The sequence below is a fragment of the Mauremys reevesii genome, linkage group 2, assembly GCF_016161935.1.
Source record: "Mauremys reevesii isolate NIE-2019 linkage group 2, ASM1616193v1, whole genome shotgun sequence".
Classification (NCBI taxonomy): Eukaryota; Metazoa; Chordata; order Testudines; family Geoemydidae; genus Mauremys; species Mauremys reevesii.
This window is the reverse complement of record NC_052624.1, coordinates 111,233,317-111,251,159: the sequence shown is the minus strand read 5'-3', so window position 1 is coordinate 111,251,159 and position 17,843 is coordinate 111,233,317. Positions and strand designations below refer to the sequence as shown.

Genomic DNA, 17,843 nt, shown 5'->3' with positions numbered 1-17,843 from the left:
TTGTTGTTTTCCCATTTACCATCCTCTCAGAAGGCAGAACGATTACCATGTACCAGATGACCAATCATTCACCAAGATCAATGAACTGTGAATAGCTGAAGTAGCAATTTATGAACACACTGTGGATCTAAAGTTTGTTCATTTAAACTATTCAGCAACTACTGGCTAAAAGCCTACAATAGGGGAAATCAGAACTACTTCATGAACAATATACAGCAAAAAAAAAAAAAAAAGAGCTCCACTGGTCAGATAATTTATTCCAAGTGAATAAATTGGCCATTTTTCATTACAACCTTGTTTTAGAAGGGCCACTTTTTGGGTTGAGAAGTTAGTTCAGTGTCCCTCGGTTATTTGCTGCTGAGACTTCCAGCAAGGGTTCCAGGCAGTGCCAAAACTGTAGTAAAAGCATGATGATGGCCGGTACCTTTGTTCTCATGAGAACCATCCACTACCACATCTGCATAGATTGAGGAGACCAGATAAACTTTGCTCTATCTTTCACCTTCTTCCTCATAAAGGCATGTGGGTGAGATTCTGTGCTGTGCATCTGAGAGGGGCAGCACTGAACTTACAGCCCCCAAGCAAAGGTGGCATTAAGCGATCATTGTGTCCCCTGATCCTGAGCTGCTTCAAGGGATGGAGAGGCCCCATGCATACCTCAGAGAGTCCTTGTATCCACATCTAAGGCCTGGTCTACACTGGGGTGGGGAGGGATCAATCTAAGTTACGCAATTTCAGCTACGTGAATAATGTAGCTGAAGTCGACATACTTAGATCTAATTACCGCGGTGTCTTCACTGCGGTAAGGCAACGGTTGACACTCTCCTGTCGACTCTGACTGCGCCTCTTGCCCTGGTGGAATACCAGAGTTGATGGGAGAGTGCTCAGCAGTCGACTTATCACGTCTAGACTAGACACGATAAATTGACCTCCCGCTGGCTCGATCGCTGCCCGTCGATCCAGTGGATAATGTATACAAGCCCTAAGTTATGAGATGCTCTCCAGGTGTCCCCATGGCTTGCTGCACTCTCTCAAATTTCTGTATGCTGTGCACTGCATTCCAACCCTGACCCACTTCACCTGCTCTGAGTGCACTGCACCCACCAGAGTTGGTGATGGGGCCCATGGAAGGCAATGTAGGGCCCATTTTTGCCATTCTTGCCTTTTTATCCAGCATAAAAGGGCCAGAGCAGTGGTGAAAATCCTACCCTGTGTGTTTTGTTCCTCCTATGCATGTGGCTTTATGGTGAAGTTTGCTATTCAAGTACTGAGACATGCACCAGAGAAATGGATGCCTGGCGTCTGCTTCTAGTCTCTGCAATGGAGAAAGGAAATCAAATGAGGTAAAATTAGGTAGATCAGAAGGTCCCATGCTTTGCACAGAGATAGATAGTACTTGCAGCTTCCATGATTGATTTTTATTTATGTCAGCAACTGACAGTGAAGCTTTGCTATCTGGACCATAGTGAATGTTAGAAATATACTCTGCCTGTATGATTACAGATAAAAATTATTTGCCAGATCAAAATAATAGCTATAATGCATTTTTTCTTAAATATTTATTTCTATTATGCTATTTCAAAACTTGTGAAAAGTTCTTATATCCTTGGATGGGGGCAGGGAGTTGCATGTTCAGTGCCGTTGTATCATCTGTCTGTTTGTACAGTGATTAGCACAATGGGATCCTTTCCCATGACTAGGGGTCCTAGGTGCTATATGTGACAGGCTACCTCCCACCCCCCTACTCCGGGGTGCCACCTGCTATATTGGGGTATGACTGAGCCCGCCTGTTCCACCAGCCTGGACTCCCTCACCCTGTCCTGCTGAGCCAGGCCTTCAAGTCTCCTTCAGCACACACACAGGTAGGGACACACCCAGCTGCAGAAAGACACAGACACTGAGATCAGCTCTGCGTGGGTAGGCTTCAGCTAGGGAATTGCCCAGCACTCAAGTGCACACTCCCCCTGGAGTGTAAACCCAAAATTGTATCGTTTTGCGCTGCACAGAAATCTGTACAGTGTAAGCTCATGAGATTCACTCCCTCCCTCAGTGTGGTGAAAGATATGCACAGCTTTTTTCACCCCCACCTGCAGTTATGAATTCCACAAACTGGGTTTTAGACAACACAATTACTTTATTAACTACAAAGGATAGAGTTTAAGTGATTGTAAGGGTTAGCAAACACAACAAACCAGATTACTGAGCAAATAAAACAAACACGCAAACTAAGCTCAATACACTAAAGAAACTGGTGACAAGTAGTAATTTCTCACCCTGAATGTTGTTTTAGGCATCCTATTTAGCAGTCATCCTGGGCAGGGATTCAGTGAAGTAGGAGCCCTGATTAACTCACTTCCCTGCCTTAATTAGGATTTACATATGGTGGGAATCCTTTGTTCCCCATTTTGGTCTCCACCCCTTTTGTGGAAAAGTACTAGCAGGCTAAGATGGGGTCCAGTAGCAGGCGACACGATCATGTGACCCTGCAGTGTCAAAGCAGCATCCCAGGAAGCTTCTCAGGAAGGTGGGAGATTAGCATCTTCAAAGACCTGTTGTTCTCCCTAATGGTTTATTGACTAACTAGCCAGACTGATTGCATTTTGTCTGGTGGGCATTCCCCAGATGCAAACACCTTTGCAACTGGTACATAGTCAATATTTCTAACTTCAGATACAGAAATAATACATGCATATAAATAGGATAATCACATTCATTAAATCATAACCTTTCCAATGATAACTTAATGACAGATCTTGCATGAAACATATCTTAGTTATGCCATATTCCTATCATAACAATATCTCTATGAAGAATATGGGGTGTAGTGTAAGACTATGGTATTACAAATAGTTAATAGTAATAATGGCCTGTAAAAATCCAGCACTATTTGGCAGTCCTCAAAAAACAAACAAACAAAAAGATTTAAAATCTTTAAAAATGAAACTTTAATCTTCAGAAGAATTTAACTGTGGCCTGTTACCAAAATCAATAGCTACTTTGTGCTTTTACTGTCTAATAGATGATCTGTTCCCCAACATACAGTCATAAATACTAAAATCAAAAACAAAAAGAACTATGCACAATTCATCCCCCACACCTAGTGATCACTTCACCTGCCACTGAGGTTAAGTACAGTAGCTGTTTTGACAGCAACACTATACAAGAGTATATTAGAGGAAGTGAAAAAGAATAGTATAGCCAAGTGATGAAAAGGAAAAATATATTGTAATTATCCATGTCAAAATTAGGCCAAAACACAAGGATTAATTTAAGAAATTTCTATTGTTGTGAAACGTGCCATGGGATCTGTAATAACTACAAGTGGTTGGTTACTTGATTTTTACATTTTGTCCACGCTAATGTAAAAACCCAGTGCACTCCAGCTCTGATCAATGCACAGAAAAAGCATAACGTCTTGGAAAAACACTCAAAAGTGACACCAACCCACTAATTTTTGGCTACATGTTTAGCTGGTCATCTCCAGTATTGTGCACGTAGTGGGTTGGCCATTTATTGCCATGGCCAGGGGCTAACATGACCTTAAACAGGACCTACGATTGGCATGATATGCATGGTAACAGAGATTGATTTCTTTGTAGATACTCTGCAGGGAAAATAATTGACTGAGTGTGCTGAGGTGGTACATTTACAACATATTCTATCTGCGTGTTCTGTTCTGTTTTTTCATAGGCTAGTGTTCTTGATAATTCCCGAGGTACATCTTAAAGAGAAATCCAGTGAATATCATGAACTAATCAAGTGGAAAAGCACAATAGGCTGTTGTATATTCTAATGTGAGAAACAGACATCCAAATATTTGTATTTTAATAAATAATTACCTGATTTTAATGAATATGCAACTATTATTTGCTGCATTAATTAGCTGTTGATTACTGCTACATAAATGTATTTCCACTAAAATAATCATATTTCTTGCTCTCATTATTGAAAAGGCCTACCAATTAGTTAAAAATGTGAAGGTGTAGGCACTGATTATAGCTAAGTTACACCTAAATCAAAAGAGAATGGGCTTCTTTGTTTTAAAATCTGAACCTATTAATATCCCTCTGGTGTATAGCCTTTTGATTACTATTGCCATTTAAAACAAACATGCATCTGTGGATCTCTGTTGTTCTCTAGTCAGAAGAAGTTGCTAAGAGTGGAGTTGTTGGAGCATGCTGAGCACTCTTGGGATATGCCATGAACTCTCAACACCTAATCTAATCTAGCTCCAGCCGAAGTCAATGGAGTCTTTACTCTGACTTTACTGGGCTTTGGATCAAGCCCTTAATAAGATGTCAACATTCTTAGAATCATTATACACTGACATTATAAAATACATGATATTACTTCATTGTTCTTCTTTATTACCTTCTGTATAAGAGTCAATATTTATCTTGCAAAATTTGGTGTAAAATTTTAATTCTCCTTGGTTTAATGAAAACATTTAAGTAAAATTAGTATTACCCAACCAAAATATAAAAAGGTTAATTGATAAAATGGTTTTAAAATAACTTCCCATTCCCTTAGTTCAGATTTAAGGTCTGCTGTGATTTTGTTGATGGTGAGCAAGCCAGAGCATACTTTCTCCTAATGGGACCACATCATAAATCAAATAACAAGGATGCTTTAAAAGCACTCTAACTACCGTTCTTCCATGTAAATCAATAGGCCAGATCCTCAGCTGATATAAGTTAACCTAGTTTGAATGGAGATAACTTCAGTAGAGCTATGATGATTTACAACAGCTGAGAATCCTCTGTAGGGATCCTACACTTCACTAAAGTTCATGAGTCTAAAGGCCATTGATTTCAATGGGATTGCTCATGTATTTAAAGTTAAACACATGGGTAAGTGCTTTGGTGGATTGGGCCAGGATGCTTGGGACCCTGCAGGATTGAGCCCCATAAACAGAGAGTAGCTTTGTTTATCTAAATTAAATTTAATTCTACATCTAAAAACAATCCTTGTTCTGCTTTTCTTGGTATTTAATGTGAAGTTGTTTTAATCCTGCTCAGCTTTAGGGTTGGTATCTGAAGATAAGAGACTATTGCATCTCCCTTCCCTTCAGTGATATCGAAGGAAAATTGCTGGTGGGGGCTCAACACTTTAGGTAGAGACCCTGGATTTGCTACATTATAAAGAAGCAGGAAAGTGAGGTTGGGGGTGGCTAAGAATTGAATCACAAGTGTATTGTTTGCTTCTAGACTTGTCTGCATGCCATCTTTTTACAGGCAGTCTCTTTTGTTAAGCTTCACTTATTGTTTGCTCTGTTGTTGGTTTTTTACTCAGAACTGGGTATGTTAAATAAGCGTAATTATTGAAGCTGATCAGAGTTTGAATACAGCAAACCCTTAAGACACCAGAAGCGAACTAGGTATACTATGACTTCAAGGCAAGCACAGCAGGTGCTTCAGCAGCTTGGCCTTATAGGAACTAGCCCCGGTAGGTCCCAATAACCATCCAGACACATGGCTACCTGAAAGGCTATTTTACTAAGGTTGTCAGGAAATGGGTAGGTTGCAGATACCTTAGGTACAGAGGCTTAACAGTACAGTTCAAGTTAGTAATAGTGGTAATTGTTTTCGATCTCTGGGGCAATCCAGTTGAGAGCTAGGAGTTTTCAGGCCTAGTGCATGGGGTGCTCTCTTCAGTCAAGTCTCTATTCAAGCAGATAAGATAGTGGCATTCAATTACATTTTATGGCATCCTGGCTAAGGCATCTTGGCAGGCGAAAGGGCTCTTCAAGTGTTTGCTCTATAGTGAGCCTGCCACCAGCCAGGGGTCACAGCGACCATTTCAGGACGGTGTGCTGGACTGTATTTATTAATCTCAAAATAACAGGTTAAACGTGCCCATAGACAAAATACCAATAAAATCCTGCAAACAAAGCGTTAAACAGCATACTATTAATTCTATTAAAACAATGAAATTAAAATTAAAAGTTAAACTCGCAAAAAAAGAATGGACATCTAATTTCCCTTTCTTATTGCCTGAAATTTTGACACTTGCTGTCTTTTAAAAAAAAAATATTGTGCAGCTATCAAGCTAACTAATGAAGGCATGTCAATTACTGATCACTTTATGTTGTATAAGCACCTGATTAAGTGCCTGATTAAAAGTGTACCACTGTAGGTCAAAATAGATCAACACCGTCTAGCTCAAATATGTTTACATGCAAATGAAAAATTTCTAAATTAAATACAAGACATGATGGTAGACAGAGGGAAAATAAACTGAAGTGCATCTACCCAGCCCCCCTCAGTTCAGGCCTCCTTTGGGTCTGCCCTCTAGTCCACCCATCTGCTCAGCCCTTACACTCCCAGCTCTCCAGCCTCTGCTCCTATGGGGGTTCTTTACCCCCACCCCCAGGCTGGGAGGAGGGCTACAGAGGGGAGCAGCTCTAGGGTTCTTCCCCGGCTTTGTCTTTCCCAGGCCGGGTGTTACAGGGGGGGAAGGAGCAGAGGAACCATCCCTGCTCTCAAAAATGGAAGGGTGAAGGAGAGGAGCCATCCAGAGCAGCAGGGCTCTTTCTGTTCCCCACTCCCTTTCTGGGAGCACAAACTGCTCCTCCCCCATGAGAACAGGCTAGGATCCTGAGGGGAGGGGGAGAAAGCACTGGTGCTTCCCAGGAGGCATGAAGGAATAACTGACACCTGGCGGTGGGTGGCCTGGAAGTGGCCCTTGGCCACCAATAGAAGAACACTGAGATAGGTGCTTACTGGATTCCAGCCAGGCTCAGTTTGTGTCTCTCATTGGGGCCCTTCTGCACTGGCTCCCTGTCCAGCTGCTGCTATTTCCTCATCGGTCCCACACAGACCTGCACCCAGCTGTGATATCTGGCTGTCACAGCCTTGGGGATTTCTCTTTCCATCCATCTTCTCTGCAGCTCCTATCTCATCATGCAGCTGCTGCTTCCAAACAGAGCCTGGCCATTTCCTGGGTTCCCTGCCTGACCAGGTGAAGGGGATGTGTAGTGGGGAGAGGCTCATGGGAGTTATAGTCCCCTTCTTAACAGATCCTTCACAGAAGCAACAAGAACTTTTTTGTTGTGTTTGTTATTAACATTGCAAAAGAGGACAGGGAGAATGAAAATGTGGAATTATATAAAATATCAAGGTCATTTTCTCCAATCAATAACAAGTCAGCATGATAAGGTTCCAATTTAATGTCTTTAGAACTCTGCGGGCACTTTTTTTGCATTTGCAAATGCACTATTAGCCAGCAGGTTCCCCAGTGGTACTAGAAGCTTCAATCAGTTAACATTATTTCCCTGTGCTACTTGGACAGCAGCAAGCTGACTGAATCAACCACATCTATTGGAAGGCTGCTTCATCAAATAAACCCTTAAAAATGATGCTGAAAAAAGGCCCTCTTGTTCCTCAGCAAAGGAAGGACAGGAAGTTTGTAAGAGAAACAGATCTGAATCAGGGTGACAGTCCATTCTAGTTTTTGCAGGTAGTTCTATTTGTTTAATGGGTTAGATTAAAATAAACCTCCAGTTCCAAACATGCAATATAGTTCAGGTACAACAGAACAGGAGGTACAACAGGAGCTTGGAAATAGAGAGAGGAAATTAAAAAAAACAAAACAAAATGATGATCTGAATAAGCAAGTGGGTGTTACAATGCAATGTTTTTTCAGGGTATCAAGTATCAGAGGGGTAGCCATGTTAGTCTGGTTCTGTAGAAGTAGCAAAGAATCCTGTGGCACCTTATAGACTAACAGACGTTTTGCAGCATGAGCTTTCGTGGGTGAATACCCACTTCTTCGGATGCAAGGCTTGAATCCGAATGCATCGGATGCATCCGAAGAAGTGGGTATTCACCCACGAAAGCTCATGCTGCAAAACGTCTGTTAGTCTATAAGGTGCCACAGGATTCTTTGCTACTTTTTCAGGGTATGTCTACACAGGAGCTGGAAGGTGTAATAGACATGACTATGCTAGCTTTGATCAAGCTAACGCACTAAGAATAGAAGTATAGCTTCCACGAAGGGAGAGGCCAGCCTCCTGAGTATGTACATATGGTTTCGGGGGGGCTGTTCTTGAGGAAGCTAGTCCTTCCTGCTGCCCGCAGCAGTGTGGCTACATTTATTAGTCAGAGCTAGTGCGGGTATGTCTGCTCGTACTGGAAATTACATTTTTCCACATTCAGTGTAGATATACCCATAGTTGCTTATTTTAGGGCAAGCATCCTTCTGAGCTGAATGAAAGATGGAAGAGGTTCATGCTTATGCTCCTGGACCTCATGCCATTGAAGAATTGAGGACTCCAACTCATTCGTGCAGACACAAGAACAAATAATAGACAAGAAGGAAGGAGGAGAAAGAGAGAGAAAAACTATTTCTCTCTATAGGGGTCACCAAATTAAATTAATAGGCAGCAGGTTTAAAACAAATAAAAGGAAATATTTCTTCACACAATGCACAGTCAACCTGAGGAACGCCTTCCTAGAGGATGTTGTGAAGGCCAAGGCCATAAAAGGGTTCAAAAAAGAACTAGATAAATTCATGGAGGATAGGTCCATCAATGACTATTAGCCAGGATGGGCAGGAATGGTGTCCTGAGCCTCTGTTAGCCAGAAGCTGGGAATGAACAACAGAGGATGGATCACTTGATTACCTGTTCTGTTCATTCCCTCTGAGGCACCTGACACTGGCCACTGCCAGAAGACAGGATAACAGGCTAGTGGTCCTTTGGTTTGACCCAGTAAGGCCGTTCTTATGTTCGTATTTTATTATCTTAAATCACTAACTATTTTAGGTGAAATAAGGTGGAAAATTAGACCACTGGCCTTTTGGCATTTAATATTACTATTCTCTTCTGGAAAGCACTCCTATACTGTGGTGATGGGCACCATAAGAACCTAAATAGATGTAGCTAGAACTTGATATAGGTGGTTTTATCACTAGAATGAACTTCCCCCCAATTATTTGGAAAATGTTGTTCTCTCAGGCCTCAGTTCAGGAAAGAAGTTAAGCACATCCTTATGTCCATTGCTATTCAGACAGCACTGAAGCATAAGTTTAAGTCCTAACTGAGCATCTCAAGCATACACCTAACATTAAGCATGTACTTAAGTGCTGTCCTGAATAGGGATGCTCTTCTAAATCAGGATTCAATTTTGTAATAAAGAAACATATAAAACAAAATACATTTTGTAGGTTTTTTATTCTTCTTTGTGTTCAGATACCTCAAATATTGCTAAATAGGATTTGAAAAGCACTTACTCCTTAATGGGGATAGATCACTCTCTTTGAAAACTAAACAAACCCATCTTGTTTGTCTGATGAAAATGAAATGCTTTAATATCAATGGCATGAGATGCCCCTTTCCCAACCACTTTCATTTCTGCAGCCTTGCAAGTATACATTATGGGTAAAGTCCTCTGTGCTCTTGCATCTCCTGTTGTCCATTGTTTAAGGCTTTCATCACATAATGACATAGATATTCGTATCTGCAAGAAGGCAGAATGGTGACTATAATTTTGGCCAACATTTTCAAAAATATGGAAATCAGTGGGCCTTGTGCTCTTAAGTCACACAGGTAGTTCTGAAAATCCCACCTGTATGAAATTGGAGCCTGACTTTAGGCTCTTGTGTTTAAAAATGTAGGCCTTTTTTCTGTGTACTTCATTGTTACATTTCTGAGTCTCCTGGGGCCGCAGCCATTTTGTGAAGAGACACACACTATCTTCTCTCATTTCACTTTTGTTCTTTCTTGTTTTGTTACTTTCTCTTAATGTAAAAAAAAATCAGCCTAGAAGTTTCTCTGGGTGTATGGAAAAATGGGCATAAAGGGAGTGGTAGGGAAGAGAGAGATCAGACACACTCCTAATGGGGGCAAAAAAGTAATGAGAGAGCCAGGGCATGAAGAAACCTTATGCCAGATTTTTGTAAATTTACATCTTCGACTTGAAAAGGGAATATTAATTAACAGGGGAAAACCCTGAAAACTAGCCAGTCCCCAGGTCAAGTCCATCCGGGGTTTAGCTACTTCCCCAGAGGCTGAACTCACCAAGAATGAGAAGAGTTGGTCAACTACTTATATTTAACTAAAGGCTTCAGGCCTTGTTTTTAGGCAAAGCTTCCATCTACGTCAGTATGAGATTAGGATTGAGTAAAAGCTGCAGCATTTGGCCCTTCGTATATTCAATTAAATGTAGCTGTTCTTTGCTTACTTCTTTTTAGCTACAGTACCTGCTAATCCTCAGTGACAGTGACCTGCTATTTTGAGTACAGAGGTAATACATTATTGATCAGCCTAACACAGACTGCACGTAGAGTGGCTGCACTTTACTTACATATGGTATCCAGAAATAATAGCTTAGCATTTTAGAATCTTTTTGGGATAAATGGGTTTTCTGTGTACTGCACAATGTTTCTTCAGAGTTTTTTTAAAAGAAGAAAAAAATATTTTAATGGGATAGTAGATATTCTTTTAATTTAGTTACTTTTACATTATAATAATTTGTCATTGTTTTGTTTGAGTAGCATAATAATTTAGCTGGCATTATGTTGTTCCATGAAAATAAATACAAACTGGAAAGGGACTGCATTAGGAGAAAATGGTTTATAAATCAGCTGACAAAAGACAGAATACATGCAATGCTTCACTGAGAAGGGCAACAAGAAGCCAGTCAAACTAGGTGATATGGAGATAAAGTCTGTGCAACAATTTAAATATTTCTGTTTAGTTTTGAACCATGATGGGACTGTGGATGCAGATTAAATCTCAGGAAAAACTTCCCAACTGTAAGAACAGTAGAACAATGGAATAGACTGCCTAGGGAGGTTGTGGAAGCTCCTTCACTGGAGGTTGTCAAAAGGAGGCTGGATCGCCATCCATCTTGGATGGTTTAGACGAAACAAATCCTGCATCTTGGCAGGGGGTTAGACTAGATGATCCTTGTGGGGTCCCGCCTAACCCTATGATTCTATGTTAGAAGCCTCATGAAGCATGATTAATTTAGATCGGTGAAGTTGACAGGAATTCTCTGCTATAAGAATATGTCAAGTAAACTAAATAGCAAAGTATATACGATCACAGGTTTTTCACAGGTTTTATTTTTCATGGGTCCTTTGGTGACTGAGGAGCCCGATCCTTGAGCCACAGGCTCGTTGGCAGATGTTTCAGGTGGGGTTGGGCCACGATTGCTGCATGACAGTTGTCTTTCCTTTCTTTTCTGGCGGTTTTCTGTGTCCAGGGCAAGGCGATTTTCCTTTGGTGAGTTGAGCGTACGGCAGTTGTTTTGGTAAGCATATATCAGGCATGAGCACACAGTGCCTGCTCCACCTCAGCTGGTGCTGGATAAGCAGGGCCTCAACACTGAAGATGTTGGCCTCTGTTAGGATACTGACATTAGTGCGATGCTCCTCTCACTTTATATTGAGGCTCTTCCGAAGAAAGTTCTCATGCTGGTGTTCCAGGTTTTTCAGGTGTTTTCTGTAGGTCACCCAAGTCTCACAACCATAGAGGAGAGTTGGGATTGCCACCGCTTTATAAACTAAAAGTCTAGTATGTGTTTTGATTTTGTGATTGTTGTGATCTGTGCTGAATCTCGACGTCTGCGTCTGCTTTCTGTGAGAGATGGCTGCCAAGATAGGCAAAGTATTCTACATTTTCCAGTTATTCTCTGTCAATGTAAATCTTCCTTGCTGGGTCTGATGATTGACCAGGGACTGGCTGGTGGAGAATGTTTGTTTTGCTGATGTTCAGAGTGAGCCCTAGGCTTTTGTAAGCTTCAGAGAAGCAATTAAGGGCTCTTTTGAGTGTGCAACTACAGCACAATCATCTGTGTACTGGAGTTTGGTTGTTGTTGCCAATATTACTTTAGTTCTGGCACAGAGATGAGAAAGGTTGAAGAGATTGCCGTAACTCCAATACTGGATGCCAATGCCCTGTGGCAAATGGTTTTGAGTTAGTGTTTTCATAGCTGCTAAGAAAATGGAGAAAAGGGTGGGTGCCAGTACACAGCCTTGTTTTATGCCAGTTCAGATGACAAATGGCTCAGAGGTAGAGCCACTGCACTGGATGGAGGCAGTCATCTGATCATGTAGAAGTCTTACAATGACGATAACCTTTCTTGGTCAGCCAAACTTCGACATGATTTTCCACAGAGCCTCACGGTTGACCGAGTCAAAGCTTTTGTCAGATGGATAAAGGCCATATACAGCTCCTGGTATTCTTCTTGACATTTTTTCTGGCTCTGCCTGGCTGTGAAAATCATGGTGGTGGTGCCTTGTGATGGTCTAAAGCAGGGGTGGCCAACGTGCGGCTCTGGAGCCGCATGCGGCTCTTCAGAAGATAATATGCGGCTCCTGCTAGGAGCCAACTCTGGGGAAAAAATTGTAGATGCTCAGCACCCAACGGCAGCCCTATCAGCTCCCCCCCTTCCTCCAGTGCCTCCTGCCCACTGGTGGCCCCCCTAATCAGCACCTTCTCTTCTTTCCCCCTTGCCTCCTGCCCACCACAATCAGCTGTTTCGCGGCGCTGAGGAGGCTCTGGGGGCAAGGGGAAGGAGAGAGGATGTGGTGTGCAACCTCACCCTTCCATCCCCCAGTGACTCCTCTTCCCTCCCTGTGCCTCCTGCCCACCGTGATCAGCTGTTTTGTGACTCACAGGAGGCTTGACGGGGTGAGGAACAAGGACACAGCTCACTTGGAAGAGGGGGCAGGAAGAGGTGGGGCAGAAATGCTGGTGGGGACTTGGTGAAAGGGGTAGAGTGGAGGGCAGGGCCTGGGACAGAGCCAGGGGTCCACCACCCCCTGACTGGAACCAGAGTCTCCTTGAATAAAGCACATGCTGACTAGCTGGTGTGGAAATTTTTAATCAGCTTTTTTTTTTTACACCATCTAACAATGGCAGGCAAGTGCAAACAGAAAAGAAAATACACATGAAAATTGAGGGTTCTAACAGGAGTCGGAGAATAAGTACTTTTTTGTTGAATGTAATGTTTTAGGGCTTCCCAGTCTTCTTCGATACTTGTGTTGTCATTTCCAGGTGTCCATATGGTCTGTTTGTCACTGAGGGGTGTTTGGAAGTTCTCTTGGTGCACTGAGGATTGAAGTCTTTGGATGTTGTATTGCCATCTGTGTGATATGGGTTACTTTCTATGTTTCGGTGCAATCCTGATGGACATGACTGATGTCACCAGGTGGTGGTTAGTCCAGCAATCATTGGCTCTTCTCATGACACAAGTGATTTGGACATCTCTTAGATCTTGTGTTCTTACAATGACATAGTCTAGGAGCTGCCACTGTTTTGAGCAGGGTTGTTGCCAAATTGTTTTGTACTTGTTGCTTTGTCTGAAGATTGTGTTTGTGATCACAAGGTCATGCTTTGCACATTTGCTGAGTACAAGGATGCTATTGGAATCGGTCTTGCCCACTCCTTCCCAATGGTTCTACTCCATACATTAGAATCTCAGCCAATTTTTGCGTTAAAGTCCCCTAAGAGGATTATCTCATGTGTTTTTGGAATGCATGACATTTTGTCAAGGTCAGTGTAGAAGGATTCTTTCTGTTCTTCTTCAGCATCAAGTGTTGGTGCATATGCACTGATGATGGTGGCAAATTGGATGCGGAGGGTCATAAGGCACTCATTAATGCCAACGGGGAGCTCAGTCAGGTGGCTGACTAGAAGGTTTTTGATTGTAAAGCCAACACTATGTATTTGTCTGTCACTTGCTGATTTTCCTTTTCAGAAGGAAGTATAACCACCACCCTTTTCCCTCAAGTGGTCTTCATCTGCACGTCTTGTTTTGCTGAGAGTGGAGATGTTGATGTTGTACCTCGAGAGTTCTTGGGCAACAATTGATGTTCTGCATTTGGGTCTTTCACTTTTTGATTCATCTAGTAGGGTATAGCCATTCCAAGTTGTCAAAAAACAAAAATGTTTCTTGCCACATTGGGAGTGATCCCTCTGGAAGCAATTATCCAGTCAGATATGATGGGATAGCCTATGTTTGGGGCACCTTTTCTAGCCCCTTCCCTGTATGGAGTGAGCACAGGGGTTCCTAAAAAGTCCGGCTCAGTCATGATTAGGGTAGCTATGACATATGGATTGGAATGCTAGTCATTTAGGAAGAGAGAACAACTAATTCACACTGCTGAAATTAGAATGCTCTGGTGGATACTGAGAAAAAGGAAGCTCAGCAGATATGTAATGAAATGGTCTGAGTGATGATGCAGGTAGCCCCATCAGAGAAAAGCTGAAGGAGTGTTGACTGAGATGGCCAAGTCATATGAGACAATGAAATGTGGGTTATGTTGGCCAAAGAGTACAAGATCTAGTAGTCCTGGGATGAAAACCTTGAAAAATGTGGTTCAAGATGGTGAAGGAAGACATGAAGAAGTTTGATGTCAACTTATTCTTCATAGAATATCAGGGTTGGAAGGGACCTCAGGAGGTCATCTAGTTCAACCCCCCGCTCAAAGCAGGACCAAAAACAGCAGTTACCAGGAGTGGGGTTTGAACCCACGTGGACGTGTCCATTGGATCTTAAATCCAACACCTTAACCACTCAGCCATCCTGGTGTAGTGTTCTTATCAACTGCATCTTCCAAGGTGAAGGTTAAGAAGACTAAGGAAACATTGTTATAGACGCACTTTGTTGACACTTAAGATAGGTCAAGAAAGTTTCTAAGGCTTGCCTGGAAGCAAGATCCCCATGATGCTCTGCAGTTCAGACAAAGATAACTTTAAAGAGTGGAATTTTGCCACACAGTAACCCACAGTATATTTTGCAAATCTGTTTGTTATAGAGATTCTAGCAATCTTATCTGAAAAGTGTGAAAACTGCTGTTGCAAACGTATTAGCAATATTAAGTGCAAAATGTGTTATTTCTTATCACCTTGGATTATTTCCTAAGTGCAAAAGGGAAGAAACAGAAAAGGGCTAGAACAACAAAGGGTATAAACACCTTAGAACATCAGGAGGAAGTAAGACTATCTACAGACTGGATTCAGATGCTCAGGAAACTATAGGTCAGGTCTTCCACAGCTGCAGGAAATTTCATGCCTCTTTGTGCCTGAGCTGCTTTTACTAACTGTTAATCAATAAATCCAGCCAAGCTGATTTACCTGAAGTTTGTTGTTGTTAAACTAATTGCTATTGGAAAGAACTCCTCTTGCTAGACATATAATCACAGTAAACTCTTATTTGTCAATTACTTATCAATTAATTGGTTATTGATTATTGACAAATTATTACATATCAGTTATTATTTATGAACAACTTCAAACTGATACACTATAATTTTAATCTTGGGATCAAAAGAATAGTCCATCTATCATTTTCCCTGTTTTTTATTGTTTTATTTATGTTGGATACTTTTATAAGGATGTATCTTAATAAGGTATGCGGGTCCCAGTAGTATGTTTACTCTGGGTTTCTGGCATTGAGATAGAGCTCTGATGCCACTAAATTTCATGTTTTCAGAATATTTTATGGCTTCTGGGTAACTTTTGCATAACAATGTTTTGTTTGTTTCTCTCTCATTGGTACTAATAGGTACCTGCCCAGAAACACACTTATCATGAAACATTCTAGGTTCTACTATTCAAAGGAGAGACCTTGGGCATCTAGGTTAAAATGATTAGAAAGTGCCTAAATTGACTTTCAGTGGGACTTTGGCTCCTACGTCACTTAGGTGCTTTTCAAAATTTTACCCTTAGGCCAAATTTTTTAAAAGTGGACTATGATTTTGTGTGCCTCAGTTTGAGTGTCCAACTGGAGACACTTTATGCTTTATTTTCAAAGGTATTGAGCTAATGCAGATCTTGTTGACATCAGTTGATGTTGTAGGTACTTCTCCTGAGCCTGATTTTCAGAAGTAGTGTCAAATTAGGTAACCAAAATCAGAGGTCACTTTTGACAACGTTGGTAATTTCACACTGTATGAATTCCTTATCCAAAATTTAGCAGATAAGTTATCATATGAATATTATTGCAATACAACGGAATAACAATTGGGAACTAGTAACCCCATTGTGCAAGGTGCTGTATTACCACAGAACAAAAAGATGGTCCCTGGCTCCAAGAGCTTACAATCTAAAGTATAAGAAACAAGACAGCAGATGGATGCAGACACATGGGAGAACACAGGGAAACAATGAGACAATTGTGGTCAGCATGGTAGCCTGTGGTCTCAGCACACCAGCTGCCTAACCATTGTCAAGATTTTTGTAGGCCTCACAACTCTTGAGAGTTTTAAGAAATGATCTGAAGGAGGATAATGAGGTAACTTTGTGGATGTTTACAGGGAGCAGCTCCCAAGCTAGAGGGGAATGTATGGGAGAAAGTATGAAGGTGACTGTTTTAAAATTTAACTAGTGGCTGATTAAAGTTGGCATCACTGACCAATCAGAAGCAAGAGTCAGCTTCTTGGTAGCATATGAGAGATGATAGATAGCAAGGGAAAGGCCGTAAAGGGCCTTGAAAGTGAAGCAATTTATGTTTTTGATAGAGAAAGGAGAGCCAGTGGAGGGATAAAAAGACATGGTCAAAGTGACAAGCTAGGAAAATTATCTTTGGGACAGCATTTTGAATGGATATTAGTGGGGTCCAGTTGCATTTGTGAAGGCCAGAGAAGAGGGTGTTGCCATTTTAGCTGCGCGAATAGGTAGGAAAGGCTGTATCTTTGAGATGTTTTGAGCAGGGCTGCCTGGGGGGGGGGGGAACAAGTGGGGCAATTTGCCCCAGGCCTCACAGGGGCCCCCATGAAAATTTAGTATTCTATAGTATTGCAACTTTTTTTTTATGGAAGGGGCCCCCGAAATTGCTTTGCCCCAGGCCCCCTGAATCCTCTGGGCGGCCCTGGTTTTGAGGTGACATATGAGACATCCTCAGTTCTTTGGAAAGATTCAGAGAAATTCAAAAACTAATAATTTTTCAAGAAAAGTAATAGAAGGAAATGACTCAAATGAAATAAAGAAACAATCAGTGCTAATAATTTTGGTCAGGAAAAAAAAAACTTGAGACTCTCACTTTTTAATGTTGTGTTATGGTCCTTATTCATGCATGTAATCCCATTACTAGGTCTACTTGCTTAGGTGAGGATTTGCAGGATCTGGCCTACGTACTTTAAAAGTTAAAAGCTCTGTGGCCCAGATCTTACAATCCTTATTGAGGAAGTTCAAAGAGAGTTTTGCCTGACTAAGCGCTGAAGAAGGACTGCAAGATCTGGCCTCAAATGAACATTAAGGGGTCAGACTTAGAGCTGGGTGAAACTCCTCTAGTGAGTAAAATTGCCAACATATGCATTTTCAGGGCACCAAACCTCTCTCCATCTTCTCCGAGTGAATAGTTTTGGCTGAAAAAAAATTGTTGGTGGTTTTCTTTTCTTTTTTTTTCCAGAAAAGTTGAAATGTTTTGTTTCAGCATTTTTAAAAAAAACCATTTTGACATTTCATTTTGAAATGACATTTTCAAAACATTTTGTTCAAACCGAGCTATTTGGAGTGGGGAGGGACTGTTTCATTCAGAATAATAAAATAAATAAATAAATAAATAAAAATAAAAAAATCAGGTCTGAAATTAACCAAAATTTTTTTTTTAATGATTCTTTTGGTTTGGCCACCAGACTGAAAAATCAATTATTGACTCAGCTGTAGTTAGAATGTAGCTCGCCGTTATGCCGGTGCACAGAGGTGAGGATGCAAGAAGCACTCAAGGGCTAAACACATTGCAATTCCTGCCTAAGCCCCACCTACTTGCCACAAATGTGCAAATTACTCAGAAAGGGATTGGCAAGAAGCAGGGCCCTGGGAATGGGAGAAGTGCTGTAGCTGGCTGGAGGCATTCAAACAGACAGTGCAGAGCTGCGCCTTTATTTTACAA

At 41.5% G+C, this 17,843-nt stretch overlaps 1 protein-coding gene and 1 non-coding gene across 2 annotated transcripts in view; one reads left to right on the top strand and one right to left on the bottom strand.

The window, feature by feature from the left end:
• Window positions 1-17,843, top strand: part of MOCOS (molybdenum cofactor sulfurase) — a 373,116-nt gene that overhangs the window by 112,894 nt on the left and 242,379 nt on the right. The gene's annotated exons all lie outside the window — the stretch shown is intronic.
• Window positions 14,459-14,539, bottom strand: TRNAL-UAA. Its single transcript has one exon. It is a non-coding gene; the product is annotated as a tRNA-Leu (tRNA).